This window comes from Ziziphus jujuba, chromosome 4 (genome assembly GCF_031755915.1).
Source record: "Ziziphus jujuba cultivar Dongzao chromosome 4, ASM3175591v1".
Lineage (NCBI taxonomy): Eukaryota > Viridiplantae > Streptophyta > Magnoliopsida > Rosales > Rhamnaceae > Ziziphus > Ziziphus jujuba.
The window spans coordinates 30,680,312-30,696,769 of record NC_083382.1 but is presented as its reverse complement, the minus strand read 5'-3'; the positions used below and the strand labels follow the sequence as shown (position 1 = coordinate 30,696,769).

The following is a 16,458-nucleotide window of genomic DNA, read 5'->3' as shown; positions in this document are numbered from 1 at the left end:
TGATCAACAATATGGGTTCAAGCTCAGAATATTGAAACTGCTTCTGGTTACTCTCATGTTCATTTATGGCTCTATTTTTGTTTTGGGCTTAACTAAACTGGGTTTGATTAAATTAATATTTTATTCATTCTAATTATTTACTTTAAATATTAGCCTTTATGATATTTTCTAATTATTTTTATATAAAGAAACAGAAAATTTTAGTCTTGTAAATGCTATAACAAGATTTCTAAGACAGTCATTGCAGTGACATCAATATTTGGAATTTGTAATTCATTATCTGGCAAATGGTTTAGGAAATGACACATTATTGTTATTATTATTATTGCTATTTTTTGAACAAAAAAGGTGTTGTTGGTGTTATTCTGAGGGTTTTAGGAGGAGAGGCATTTGCACAAATGATTTAGGAAATTATATGAATGGAAGGGAAGCGGTGATTTTTATTTTTTATTTTTTTATTTTTTTATTTTTTTATTTTTTTGAGTGTTTGGGAAGAAAAATTGAGGTAGGAAAAGCCATGGTTCCCGAGAAGGAATGAGGTGTAAAGACAGCCATGGCAGCAGATAAGTTTTCTAAAAGGTTTTGAACAAAACTCAGCGGCATCAAAACAATAGAGCATGGGAAGGGATGCAGGTAAAATAGGGGTGGGCATGGTTCGGTTAATTTTTGATGAAAATACAAACTATTAATGATGATAAATTAATAAAGTTATATATAAAAAATAATAAAAAAGCTTATTAAATCCATTATAAACTATAGAGAAATACAAACTATTAATGATGATAAATTAATAAAGTTATATATAAAAAATAATAAAAAAGCTTATGTATAAAAAAGTATATAAATTATTTTGATTATATTACTTTGGGCTTGGATTGGTTTTTACACTCCCAATCCAAAATCCAATCCAAACTGAAAGTTTTCTGATATTTATAATCTAATCCAACCAAATCTACATGAAAAACCAATTTAAATTGCCAAGAATGGTTTGGATTAATAATTTTAAACGGGTTGGTTTGGGTTTTGCCCATCCATACCTTATGCATATGAAGTAAAGAGTAACTTTTGCAACATTTGTATAAACGTTTTGTAATCCTATATTACTCCTTCAAGAAATACCAGAATCAGCGACACGAGTAATTGTACACACAATGACTCAAAATGTTTTTGAGATGGCACCTACCATCAAACTCACCAAATTTTCCCTCAAATTTTTCTGAAATCCCCAATTCTAAATCTTAGACAAACAATGTTCAATTCCAATTAACCCACCTACAAAATTTGTTCATTTCTTTTAATCAAAATAAAGAATAAAACATAAAAATATACACAAAACTCAGATCCTCAAGCCTGAATCACTGGTTTATATAAAAATTATCTCATGGCTATTTGGAAAGATATAGCAATAAATTGGAGAATTTGGTCTACCTTTACATCCAAATTACCTTCAACGAATACACCTATGAGTGTTTCAAGCTCAGTGAAATCTACGATGCTATCCGTACTTATCTTACTGCAAGTCCCTCTTCCTCACGAGCCAAACGACTCAAGGCTCATGATATCAAAGACAACAACTCGCTGGTTCTTAGCATCGACGAGAACGAGGAAATCACAAAGGAATTCCAAGGCGTCAAGGTTTGGTGGACTTCTTGCAAACATGTCACTAAATCAATATCCTTCTCTTATTATCTTGCTTTTGATGACAAGAAGTACTACATGCTCACTTTCCATAAGCATCATAGAGACCTCATTACCAGTATGTATCTCAATCATGTAGTTCAAAAGGGAAAAGCAATTGTTGTGCTCAAAAGGAAGCTCAAGCTTTATACAAAAAATTCAAGTGACGATTGGATGGTTACAAGAGTAGTAAATGGAGCCATGTCATTTTTGAGCATCCGGCATCGTTGCACACTTTGGCAATGGATCCCAAAAGAAGTAAGAGATTCTCAATGATCCTAATTAGTTCAAACAGGGTAAGTAGTACTACGCCAAAATTAGGAAGGCTTGGAAGCATGGTTATCTCCTATATGGACCACAACCGGTACGTTAACCATGATGGTGGCGATGGATAACTATTTGGAATATGGTATCTATGATATCTGCACTCATTACAAGGGGAAGGATGGCCAAGCACATAGAATTGTCCTACCGTTGCTTTGAAGCATTCAAAGTACTTGCCAAGAATTCCTTGGGCATTGAGTTCCACCATTTATTTGTTTGCGAAGATCAAATGCTTTTTGGAGGAAATCAATATGACCCCTGCAGATGTTTCGGAGAATTTGATGCCTAATTTTGTCACTGAAGATGCAGAGACATGCTTGAAGAAGTTGATTGAAGCTCTCGAGGTGGCCAAGGAGGATGCAAGAAAGAAAGGCTGAGGAAGAAGAAACAAAATTGAAGGGTGAAGAAGAACCAGCAAATTTGAAGGAAAAGAATGAGGAAACGGAAGTGAATGAGAATGCATGTAGAATCTGATAGGCTCGTTTGGTATCCTGTATTGTATTGGAATGTATTGAATTGGATTGGATTGGAATAAATTGTATAGGAATGAATTGTATAATGTAATACTATACTGCATTTGGTAATGTATTATACTATATATCTTTATTTTTATTAAAATAAAAATATTCACCATGCTTGAAAGAAGGGGGAAAAAAAAAAACCATCTCTTCTCAAAAACTCCAATCTATCATTCTTTTGGTCATCTAATCTAAATCAAAAAATAAAAAATAAAAAAAATTATTGTTCTTGTTACTCTAAACTTTATTCATCCAAAATTCTTAAACCGTTTTTTTTTTTTTATTCAATATGCTTATGCTTAATCAAGAACCTAGAAATTCAAAGAAAAGGTAAAGTAAATGGCTTTGGCTTTGGTGGTTATCATTTTTGAATGAATGGAAGTTTTCAATGGAAGCTCAAGGTCTTGAACACGAACTTCTTGTCGTCCCAGACTCTGATTGATGATGAAGAAGAAGAGAGATCATTGACCTTGAGATTAAGGAGCTTGGTATAGCTCAAGGCGTGAAAATTCTTTGGGTGGAGAATAGAGGCACTGGCCTTGAAGGTATTACCAGTAACATTGACGGTGGCCATGCGACTACCGACGAAGCCGTTTCGCTCGAAGATTCGGATATTCAAATTTGAAATGGGATTGGTAGAGTAAGTACGGAGGAAGTGGGAAACAGAGGAGCCACCGATGCCTTTGCCGATTATGTAGACAATGGGGGGGTTTGGGGGTTGTGGTTGTGGTGGGAGTGAAGAGGAAGAAGACTGAAGAAAGAGGAAGAAGACAGTGGGGGAGTTTGGCTTTTTTTCTGGTTTTTCTCTCGTGTGTATGAGTTTTGTATTAGTTAATACAACTCATTTGGGGTGTGTTGGTTAATACACTGTAGGGTGTATTAAAGGTGGAGAAGGGTATTAGATAATTCAATCCATTTGTATTACCAAACATGGCATTGGATAAAATAATACTACACAAAACTCTAATACACCCCACCAAATGCATGCTTAAAGAAGTTGTGAAATGCAATGGGACTGTAGCAGGTAAAGATGTGAAAGAAAATGGGGTGAAGGCAAATGGATTGTAACCACTTGAGAAAGTGGAGGGAGGCAGGATCCAGAGGTCTAATTTGTAACTAATTAGTTTTGTATAATAACTGGTGTTTGCAGATAAAGGATGATCTTCTCTTCTCTTGGGCTAGATAAGAGAATGTTCATTTATGGCTTTGATTAAATTAATATTTTTATCATTCTAGTTATTTACTTTAAATATTTGCTTTTACTCTATATATATATATTCTAATAAATTTTTATATAAAGAAATAGAAAACTTTATAGTTTGGCACATGCTATAATAATCTTTTTAAGTTTATCACAGCACTTTCCCCAAAAAAAAAATAAAAAAAAATCACAGCAGTCACGTCAGTCAACGGTATTAACTTCAACGTCTTTTTGGAAAAAAAAGAATAACCACAACATTCTATTATGAAAGACTAGTTATTATCATAGATTGGCAATGATGTTAGTTGACAGCCACATTATGTAAATATGGTTCCAACTTCTAGAGTTTTTTTTTTTTTTTTTTGTTGTAATGTGAACCATAAGAATTGTTTAATTTCATGATTATAATTTGAAATCAAAGGGGACAGTGCTTGAAATTGATGATTCAGTTTTCAAAAGTTTTTTAGACTAGCAAAAACTGAAAGGGATATTGGCAGCTATGCACCCTGAACTTTATCGCGGTTGATACATTGCACCTTAAACTTTTTTTTCTGGCATTATGCACTCTAAACTTTCTTGTCCCTTGCACCGTTGGTTCTTCTATAAAAAATGCTTAACGGAATGACCATGTGCTATGCATGTGATCATCAAGCGAGGGTAGATCATGTCATTTTACTATCCTCATCATGTGCCTCTCGTGTGTGTGATTAGGGATCAGAAACTAGTCTCCTCATATAGAGACTTTACTGTCCTAATTCTTTTCCCTATTCACCTAAGTGCATGGATTTCCTTCTTCAATAGCAACAAAGTGAAACTCAAAGGTAAAAAGAAACTCCTTTTACTTGGCATTCAAAGATTAAAGTTTTGCTTGACTTTATTGATTTTTTATTTTTTATTTTTGGTTTTATTTGTAGAGTTGCAGCAGCTTTGATGATGGGTGCTGATGATTTGCACGAGTTCGGAAGATCTCGCCTTGAAAGGAATGATTTTTCAATGAATGGTAGTGCTGGAATGGTGAATCTAGCTTCCAGGCAAATTTGTTTGACTCTCACAGCTGACAGCACTTTTAAAGAAGAAGATGTTTCAAATTATTTTAGGTTCTATTATCTTAAAATGGATTTGTGGGTTCTTTTTTCTTTTTTGTTTCAATGGATTATTATTCAATATGCTATTTTTTTTTTTTAATTGAAACATTTATGGACCAGTTCAAGATATGAGAATCCCATACTAGCAAAAGAGAATGTTTGGATTTGTGACTTTTATCTACCCAAAAACCGTGAAGCTTATCCTGGCTTAAGGAAACCTTCATTTCATTTATGATGCTAGAGTTCTCGTTAAGCCTTACAAAGAGAAAGGCAAAGTTCAAGGTAAGTACAGGCAGATTTTGGAAGCTTTTGATATGTTTTTCTCTTTTATGTTTTCAGCAAAATAGTAAACTTTTTTGTTGCAAAAGCTAATATATATATATATATATATTCTTTTCTCTTTTGTGATTTTCCAGGAAGCAACAAGTTGAAAGAGGAGATTTTTCACCCTGTGGTTATAACACCTCGTCCCAAAGTACATATAAATTTTTGCATGTTGACCGAGGTTGACCGTTGATCGAGAGGGTCAAAATTTTGACTTTTTGTTATGGATGGAATTTTGCGTTGATCGAGGCACCATTTCAGAGTATGTATCGTCCTGAGTTCGTAAACTAGTTGCACATAAAAAACGGAGCTACCGTTTGAAAGTTACGAGCAAGACAAGTTGAGGTCCAAACTGTCTAAGAAGTGTTGGAGTTGACTTTTTGTTCGTGCAAAGTTGAGCTTTACTTATGCATGGTTGTGAAGTACTCGTTGATATGAGTTCATAGACTAGCGGCACGTCCGATTTGGACATGTGGCTTGAACGTTATGGACATGCAAAGTTTTCTAAATACCGTGATATTTTAATATATTTTGACTTGAGTGAACACTGTGTGCCATGTGTCATGTTTTAAACCAATCCCATGAGTGAACAGTGTCACCCACATGTGGCTTTTATTTTGGCCAAAACAGATGTGGGCCGGGGGGAGGGGGAAGAGAGAGAAAAAGGCGAGGAGAGAGAGAGAGAGAGAGGAGAGACCACCACCACCGGCCACCACCATTGACTACTATCTGGTCATTTCCCGCCTACATGCGCCACCCCACCCTGACGCCCACCTAAAAACCGGCCCACCAGCCAAAAATCACGGCTAACCGACCGCCGACGCCATTTGCCTCACCACTGGTCCCATCCATTCGCCCATCCTCTGATCTACATTTCCTCTAAAAATCACGGTCAGTGGCGTGACAGTTTCCGGTAACCACGACGGCTCGTCGGGAAACCGATTTCCGGCTTGTTTCCAATTGCACTGCCTATCTTCTCCCACTAATTCCGACCCTCTAAACCCAAATCCGGTTTCCACTTGCCTCAATTCTTAACAGATTGTGAGAATCGAAGATCTAGAATCCGAGAGCTTTCTGACGAGATTCTGACCACCAAGGATCCGATCTCCAGAAAGTAAGACCAGATCTGTAATCTCGCTTCGCAAGCTTCGATTCGGTATATTATTCATAAATTTTGGTTGTCGTTTATGTTTGTTCTCCCGGGTACCCTTTTGTGAATTATCCGATTAAAATATTAATATATTTGATTTTATGTAACGTTGATATTTTAGGTGCACATGTGAGTAGTGGATTTGATCATGTGGAGGATCTTGATTGATACGCATACTCGAGGTGAGTGACCCACCTTCAAAAAAATTATTTTGGGTGATTAATTATATATTTTGTGTTAATTAATTATTTGGAAAATATGTTTTATGTGTTGGTGATTTAATAAAATTACTCTTTAATTTTATATTGTTAATTTATGATAATTTTAATGTGTGTTTTGGGGCCAAAAATATATTTGTGAATTTAAAGGAATTGTGGTTTTAATTTCCTTAATTTATTGTTATGTTTATTATTAGATATATTGTGTATAATTGTATGATTTTAATAGTATATGAATTTATGTGATTTAATATTACTTTGGTATGGATTGATTGTATGGATTTGAAGGAAATTATTTATTTTAAATTTATTATATATTGAGGAATTGTGGAATTTAATTTATGAAGTTTATGTGGGTTTATAGGATATGTAATTTAAACTAATTTTTGAGAATTTGATAAAGATATGGGTTTGAATTGTTATGTTTAAAAATATTTATACATTGGAATATTAAAGATTCGACTTTATGCCATTGGAAAATTCGTATATTTAAATTGATGGAATTGAGAATCGATGGATTTATGATGATGATTTTAAAAAGAAATGTAAAAAATTTATGGGTTTAAATGGATAAAATAAACCCAGTGGTATTTGATACAAATATTAATTTTATGATTTACGAGTTTTTAGATGCACCACACATATATTGGTGTTCTGTATATGTGGATATGATTAGTGCGCACATGGATATGATTAGCACGCATGTGGGTGTGAGTAGCGCGCAGGTGATTTATGGATTGTCCTGTGGTTGCCATAGGACCGAGGGTCGGCAAGTTGATATCGGCCGTAGCCACCCCCGCCATGGCCAGGACGCCTGTTTGCAGCGGCGCGGTAGGATGCCACGCGACCGTATACCGGTTTTTCTCTTTAACCTCATGTTTGGCGGTGCTCGGGATGCTGGGTACCGTCGACGCCACTGGTATATAGTGTGTGCATCAAATAGTTTTCATGACATGATTTTCAAATATGAAATATTTTAAAAATCTGTTTTAATAAAAATATATGTAACAATGTTTTATTAATTATTTAAATTTAAAAGTTACGCAATTTTTATAAAAATGATTTTACGAATTTATTATTCAAATTGTTTTGGTATTTTGAAATCAATTCTAATATATTATATTTTCTTTCATTTTATTTTATTCTTACCATTTATTTTAAATGGTTGTTTTATTTTGATTAAATTATTCATTTACTTAATTGTTCAATTAATTGAGTTATTCTAATTATTTTATTATTTCCTGAATTGTCTTAATATGAGTTCATTGATATCTTTGTATTATTTGTTGATGATATGTTATTAATCTTTTGGTAATTGTTATAAAAGTTTATTTTCATTTCTATTATTATTTTCATTCTAATTTTGGATTCTTAATTTGTTGTGTTTTATTTGTAAATTATTTGATTAATTATTTTCTGAATCTTAGGGCATAAAACATCGAGTTTTGTGAAAACGTTTTAAAAAGAGAACATTTCAAACTAAGTGACTGTGAGGATTTTGAGAGAAAAATTATTTTCAACTATTATTACTAAACCATTTATGTATTTATTTATTCACTTATTAGTAAATTACTTAATTAATAGTTAGTTAGTAGACTGAATCACTCACTGAGATGATTAGCATCTCATATTTTTAAATTTCATTCCCTTAGGCTCAGGTGGTAGACATTGTTCGATCAGGACAAGCTCGACAGTTTGATTTCTCTTGGAACTCCGAAAAGTCTTCTTTTCCTCATTTCTTATTATGTAATTTTCTTTCTACTCTGTTGTATTAATTATTATACTTTGACATTTATTAACGCTCTGTATACTATGTTGGATGTATTATTTAATTGATTATGCACTGATTCCCTGTTATTCATTGAAAATGCTGCAAATTTGTGGAATTAAATTGTAGTAAGGTAGGAGAAATAAGGTGGTGTATATAGAAGTATGTTTTCGGTGCAGGGAATTTGTGGTAAGTCCAACCCTTGGGGGAGGTTCTGCTGGATTTTTCCACTGGAGGGTCCGGTATGGTTTTCCTGGGATCAAGACTTGTCTAGGGTTCCGGTGGGAAACCTTAGACGGGTCCTGATAGTGGTACTCTAACTGGTTTGGATTCTAGAGACCCATATGATCTTTAACTTGGTAAGCGAAAACCCAAAAAAGAATTAAATCCTCTGTCTGTTTACAGCATTCAAAAGTGTTTTTTTTTTCTTTTTTTCTTTTTTTTTAACTCATGGTTTTCTATATTTATGAGAAGAATGACATTCAAACCATTTTTGACACGATCTATCCTTGCTTGATGATCACGTGCACAGCACGTGATCATTCTGTTAAGCATTTTTGACAGAAGAATCAACGGCGGAAAGGAAAAAGAAGTTTGGGGTGCATAATGTCAGGAAGAAAAGTTTATGATACAATGTGTCAATTTCGATAAAGTTTGGGGTGCATAGCTGCCAATATCCCAAACTTAAAACATGTAGAGTGAGCAGTGAGCTTATAACCCACAAGTGTATTTAGTTTGCTTTTTAGTTAGTTTGATTACCAAAGTTCTGTGGGTACCTTGAAACCTAATTTAGACTTTTGTCAAAGATGATAGCCTACTTTTCTTTTTATTTTATTTTATTTTATTTTTTGTTCCGCTAAATCAAGGGATTCATTGAAACTAAAAGGAAAGGCTGAAACACAACAGCCTAGACTCGGGGAGCTTTCTCAGGAACACTCTCCTGGGTCATACAATCAACAAAAGATAGAGAGAGCCAGTTTGGGTCTATAGGCCCATAAACACCTTGGCTAGCTGCCCACTGACAGAGAAAATGGGTCAGACCATTAGCTAATCTGGGGGCCCAACAAAAGGAATAATTACTGAAATACATGGTTGTTTGTAAAATGTCCTGGAAGATAGACTCGGCAGACAAGTGCAGAGAGCTCGAGTCTTTTAGATTTAAGGCCTGGATAACTGTCATTGCATCATCTTCCAACTGCACATCACACCATTCAAACTTCTTCGCTACCTGTAGTGGTTTCAGAATAGCTTCCACTTCCACTATTTCGGGGTCACTCATAATAAATTTGAACGTCTGCATATGTAGGATCTTTCTTCTATCGTTTCGCTATCACAACATGAAGGCTACCCTGGCGTCTAACAGCCTCATCAGAGTTGAGTTTAACAGTTCCCCGAGAAGGACAGTTCCATTTAGAGTTGACTCTAACATTGATATTTCCGAGATTATGTCCATCTATTCTGTCTCTCCATAACACTTCCTTCAATTCTTGAAAATGTTTCCTTACAGCGTCAGGGGCACGAACAATTTCTTCCACATATCCTTCGTGCAGCGGTTGGTTTCGAAGCCACCAAAGATATTCCATGGTAATGGCACTGTAAGCAAAAAAATCCTCCTTGTCCTTTGAATGGACTGGAAGGTTGTCCGTAGGGTCTGCTATACAATTTCAAGTCCTTGCTAGCCACCCTTTCCCATCTAATTCCCTAAGGGTTCACAAACCAAACTCTCTTTGCTATCTCACAATGAAAGAACACATGAATCTCTGTTTCGTCACTCTGACACCCTTGAACACACTGCGAACTCTCCAGGTTCAACCCTCTGGTTATGAGGTTTGATTGCAGGGGAAGACCACCATTGGCCAACTTCCACAAGAAGAATTTTGACCTTTCATGAATATTACTCTTCCATAAAATTTTCCACCATCTATCTTCCCTCTCTTCGAACTCCTCATCCATTCGGTAAGCTGATTTCATGGAGTACATACTTGATCTTGTTCTTGTCCAGATCAGTTTGTCTGGCTGATCGTTTATGGCCCAGAAAATTTGTTTAATACACTTTGCTGAAGCTTGTTCAAACATACACTCAACCTGACTAACATCCCATTGTTCGGTAGGTAATTTCAAAGAGCTCACCATACCAACAGAGGATATACCCAGACTCCTTCACTGGGGAAGATAATTGGGAAGGTTGGGTACCCAAAGGTCTTCCCAATAATTCACAGAATCTCCCCGCCCTACACAAAAACATAACCCTCTAGTTAGAAGGGATTTAACTTTTTGAATTCCCATCCATAACCACGAACTCTGTTGCTTTTTCTTGCTCTTCATAAACGAATTGTGAGGGAAGTACTTGGCTTTTAACGCTCGGGCTCATAGCTTGTTCTCATTAACAGCTAAACTCCAACTAATCTTTCCAATCAAGGCTCTGTTGAATCTCCAAAGATTCCTGAAACCCAGACCACTAGCCATTTTGGTTGGCGAATTTTTTTCCAAGACACAGGAACTAAACCTCGCAATGCATGCACATCGTTTTTCCAAAAGAAAACCTTTGGCCCATTTCTCCAGATTCTCACACCCCTCTGGTCAATTTCTCTAGATTCTCACACCAACCTTTGGGAAGGAGGAAAAAGGACATGGAATAGACTGGAATAGAAGAGGCTACATGCTTGATTAAAGTGGCCCTTCATATTTGTGACAAGAGCCGAGCTTTCCAGCTTTGAAACTTCGATTGAATTTCATTCTAAGCTCTTCAAAAGCTGAAGACTTATTTTTCCCTACAATCAGTGGCAACCCCAAGTGTTTAGTGCCTTTGTCTAGTTCTTTCATGCCCAACCAGCTCTTAATATTGGCCTTTATAGTCCCTGTGACATTGTGGGCGAAAAAGCACCCAGATTTTTCTCTATTAAAGGCTTGGCCATCCACTTACAGCACAAATGCAGACACCTCTGAATATTTCTGACTTCATCCACATTTGCTCAATAAAAAGTGATAATGTCATCCGCGAACATTAAATGATTGATCGACGGAGATAGCCATCCCAGTTTCACGCCATTAAACTCGTTGTCAGTTTCCCATTTGTGTAGCATCCGTCATAAGAGCTCGGCTATAATAATGAACAGGAAAGGAGATATCGGATCCCCTTGTCGTAATCCTCTCTCCATGGGGATTTTCCCTAAAACACTTCCATTCAGAAGTAATTCCATTGAGACTGAAAAGATGCAGTTTAGAACTAGTTTTACAAACTTTGTCGAGAACCCGAGGAGAAAAAGAATTCTAGTGATCACCACCCAATCCACCCGATTGTAAGCTTTCTGCATATCCACTTTTATGCCTACAATACCTCTCACTCCTTTTTTAATTTTTATGGAATGTAGAATCTCATTTGCTAGCACCACATTTTCACCAATCCACCTGTCTAGCACAAAAGCTGATTAGTGTGGCGAAATAATTTTGTTAAGCAGAGGCTTTAATATATCCACCAGGATTTTAGAGATGATTTTATAAATCGTGTTGCACAGGCTAATTGGCCGGAGGTGTTTGAGTTCTGAGACACCATTCACTTTAGGAATTAACACCACATATGAATGATTAATGTCTCTTGGCAGGAACCCCCAACGGGAGACATTCTGCACCATTAAAATAACATCCCCTCCCACTACATCCCAGTACTTCTGAAAAAATACAGTTGGCATGCCATCAAGGCTAGGGGCCTTAGTGGGGTGCATATTCCTCACCACTTTCCAAATCTCTGCTGCTGCAGGGATAGCTTCCAGGATTATATTTTCTTCCCGGGATATATATTCGTGTATAAACTCTCCAATCTTTCACTTCTCCTTAAATCCTCCACTTTGAAAAGCTTCGTGAATTCATCAATAAGCAGATCTCTTACTTCCTTTCTAAACCTCTTCCAGGTTCCCATGTCGTCTTTAAGGGCAGGAACAAAAATTTTTCATCTATTGGTAATTATAGCTGCATGGAAAAACTTTGAATTTTTGTCTCCCGCTTGTAACCAAAGCTCCCGGGACTTCTGATGCTATAGCAATTCCATTCTTTTCCTCCATTCATCGAGTCCCTAGAAAGTAGTCTGCTTTTCTTTCTGGACCTCCTTAGATGGAGGTAAACCTTGGAGCCATTGTAATTTTAGCTCAAGCTCCCTTACTCTTTCCTAGTAGAATCCATAAACATTTTTGTTCCACTTCTTCAAAGCCATAGCAATGTTGAGAATTTTAACCTGGACTGGGGCTCTTCGAATGCTTTGGTTAGATTCTGACAAGGCTCTACTCACCACCTCCTTGCAACTTGGGTCCCTTGTCCGCATTTCCATGAACCGGAACGGTCTTGCCTTGAATTAATGGTCCAAAGAAAGAATGAGATGAATTGGAATGTGGCTCGACGCTCCACTAGAGAGATGTAAGACATCGGCCTACTTGAAGGTAGTCCTCCAGTCCAAACTGAGTAAAACCCTATCAAGCCATTTTCGGATATTGGCCCTACCACCCCTTTTGTTGCACCAAGTGTAAGGATTGCCATTATAACCTAAATCCAAAGCTTCCACTTCAAACATGAAGGTTTCTAAGAAAGTAGTGCGATTTAGCTGACACAGATCTACCCCCTAGCTTCTCTTCCTGGTTAACCACATCATTAAAATCCCCTAAGCAAACTTAGGAAGTGAGACCAGTTTTAACCAGCCTTGCTAGCTCCTCCCAAAAAACTTTCCTTAATGACCTCTCAGTAGGACAGTAGCAGCACCATAACATCTAGCTACCTCGGGGATCTGAATTGACCATAACACCGATAATCCATTTCGACGCAAAAATAATTGTCCAATTCCAACTATTAGCCCAAAACAAAGCTAAACCTCCTTTGTGTTTGTCCACTTCTACTACAAAATGATTATCAAAAGGCAATTTCCTCTGAATTCTTTCTATTTTGTCCTTAGCAGATTTGGTTTCACAGAGGAAAAGCCATGTCGGAGAGTGCTTGCAAAGGAGGCCTATAAGGCCTCTGACTGTCGAGGGCGTCCCCCTCCCCAACCCCCGACAATTCCAGGCTAACAAACTCATTTATGAGGTGGGGGCTTGATAAGGCCCGCCTCCTCGGCCAATTCACTTTCATTCTGGGAGTTCTTAGAAGAATCCTCCTTAGGGTTTTCCATAGTGCCATCCATGCTAATCCTCCGTGCCCGATTTTTTATTCTTACTGGCGGGGAGGATGTGATCACTACATCCACTAAATTCGTCTTTCCTTCAACATCTGCATCTAGGCCCTTTTTGTTTTCATCACAGTTGTGAATAAAGGATGAGCCCAAAGATGCATGTTGTCTACCCACAAATTCCTATTGAGATTGGATTTTATTTATGGCTAACCGTTTGTTGGGTACATCCACTAAATTCGTCTCTCCTTCAACATCTGCATCTAGGCCCTTTTTGTTTTCATCGCAGTCGTGAATAAAGGACGAGCCCAAAGATGCATTTTGTCTACCCTCAAATTCCTATTGAGATTGGATTTCATTTATGGCTAACGGTTTGTTGGGGACTTCTCTGAATGGGGCTTCTCATTCATTGTGGCCACACTGTAGCCCTTCAGCCTTCCATTTCTTGTTCACTTGGCTAGTTTCTGCACGAGGACCCATGTTATGAAAAAGGGCTATGGGCTTTGAGCTGGACAGTCAGGCCTTTCATTTTTGGCCCACAACTATTTTCCCTATATTTGCCTTATTTGTCGACAGTCCATGTCTAAAAATAGGCAGATTTGAAATTTTCGACTGTTCCTCACATGTGCTCGAGATGGGGATTTCCTACAATGGAGATTCATTATCAACCCTAACCCTAGCTTGTGTTCTGTCAACCTTGGGTATGGTGTCTTCAGATTCGGCGCAAACTATTCCTTTGCGTGAGTTAGAGTTGTAGAACAGGGCCTAATTTCTTTGTCAGACACGTCAATCATAGGCGGTTGTAGTTCCCTAGGATTAAGGTTTCCCAATGTGCACTCCTCATTCCTTGTATTGTCACCTATTGGCGATGGAGACCAGCTTGCACTTTCCCTCCTCCGGTTGTCATCACTAGAGTGTTGTCAAGGTCTACTGGTTGCTCTTGACTGGCCGTTTCTGATGGTAAGTTGTCCTCTTCCTCCCTCTGTTTGGCCGAGATCTCTACGTTTTCTATTCCCAATTCCTCCTTTAAGTATCAATCCACATAATCACCTCTAGGATTTTCTATCCTTCGTAGATAACTTCCCTCATTTACCACCGTGAAAGAGCCTGATTCAGCTCGAAGCCAGGCCCCGTGCTCATCTCCTTCCGTCTTCGCTGAGGTATTCACCTTCGCTTTACACTTTTGCTTAAGATGACCTATAATACCACAGTTATAGCAGAAATCTCCTAGCTTTTCATAGTGAAACTGAATCCACATTTTGTTGTTTTCGATTTTTTGGAAAAATCTAGGCAAAAGAGGCTTGGTGATTTCCTTCAACCTGTACACACAAGTATTTCATCCCCAAAAAATTTTTCCAGGTGTTATCCTCACATTTAAGCACTTCTTTAAACAAACCACCAATTTTCAAACCATTTTCTTTGCTCATATATTGCAGGGGTAAGCCACGGATTTGGATCCAGAAGGTGGAGTGAGAAAAGTCGAAGTCTCTTATCGACATTTCAGGAAGCCAAGCTTTCAGGGCAAGGTGTGCTCCGTTGATGGTCCATGGACTGTGGTTCCAGACTCTGTCTCTATCAGCTACACACTTAAAAGAAAAGATGAATGTATTTAGACTAATTTGATCCATAGTAATTGGTTCCTGAGTGAATCAAATTCTTCTAACTATCATATGCACAATGACCGATTTGAACGGATTTCCTGAAATAATTTTACCCACCAAAGTCAAATGGGGCTTTCTTACCGCTTCAGCTACATCGGCCGAGAGTTGTAATTGGGGTAAGGAACTTACCTCTTGGTAGGAACTCTCTTCGATCTCCATATCCTTGTTATAGTTTGTAGACTGAAGAGTCGACGACCTAGATGCACACCATGAGACTAGGATTCAAAAAGAAAATCTCATGGGTAAAGCTTCTAAACTTGTTAGAAAATTTCTCACAAAGAGAAAGCTATAAGTTTTGAGTACCCCTAGCTCTTTATAACACGGTTTGAATCTTCTGACAGATTTTTTTAAGATGATAGCCTACTTAATCCCACTTCTTTTTCACAAACCATGTTCACAGTCAATGAGTATATATACTATATTGCAAATCTATTAAAAGTTAAAAGGGCAACGCTATTGAAAACCTACAAATAACAAACATCTGTTCTCTAACGTCCAAGTTATTCAAATTTGTATGTAGGGAAAGAAAACTGGAGGAAAATTTATGAATCTAGAGCATCCCAACTAGATTGTGGGGTGGCTGGTTCATAAGATTCTCACGGCCAAAATGGGAAAATCTTTGTATGGTACCGAATGGATTTGAAAATATTTTTATTAAGCTATTGGTGCATGGAGAGGCAATCTTGAATGAAACCTTCTATTGAATACTTCAGCTTGTAGTTATTATAGTTTGATACGTCAATTGCTATGGAGTGCTGCCAAATCATCCGATTATGAATGATTCATATATAATGCACTACATCTAATTGTGTTAACAAGTAAAAATTCCCCTCATTTTTTTACTCCACCCCTTTTATACTGGGTCCTCTGCTCATGTCAATTTCCATTTTTACTTATTAATTTGATTTTCTTTGTCATTCCGGATGGACCTATATGGGTTCACCTTGCACCCTCCTCCTTTTCCTTCAGGTGTTGCCTTCTCTGCACTTATTTGTAGGCGCCAGGATTGATTGTTCACTTCTTCCTTTGTCATCCATTATGAAGAATTAATGGTCTTGGTATTGTTTCCCACAGGTTAGTTTGCTTAAAGCACCTATATATGACTAGCTGTCCCTGTTATGATATTTTGCATAAGTATTTCACGACCAATTATTTCTACCCTTTAATTAGTCAATCCCTCATTTTCTTCTTTTTCTGTGCATTCGTATTGAGAAGTTTCATATTTTTGTAATAATCCTTTTGATGATTGGGATGGCTGTGGTCTACGTAGTCCTCCTTTTTATGGTTTGATTATTTTCAATACTAACAAACAAATTGTATATAAAGTTGTTTATCATATTAAGGGGTTGTTTGGGATAAGCTATTACTTTTGCTTATGAGCAG

At 37.1% G+C, this 16,458-nt stretch overlaps 1 long non-coding RNA gene and 1 pseudogene across 1 annotated transcript; both read left to right on the top strand.

Annotated features, from left to right (window-relative positions):
- Positions 1 to 1,374: 1,374 nt before the first annotated feature.
- Positions 1,375 to 2,378, top strand: LOC125421857 (AAA-ATPase ASD, mitochondrial-like; annotated as a pseudogene).
- Positions 2,379 to 14,018: 11,640 nt separating this feature from the next.
- On the top strand, positions 14,019 to 15,431 carry LOC132803623 (uncharacterized). The gene is made up of 3 exons (XR_009638833.1): positions 14,019 to 14,374; positions 14,490 to 14,574; positions 14,705 to 15,431. It is a non-coding gene; the product is annotated as an uncharacterized LOC132803623 (long non-coding RNA).
- Positions 15,432 to 16,458: the final 1,027 nt, after the last annotated feature.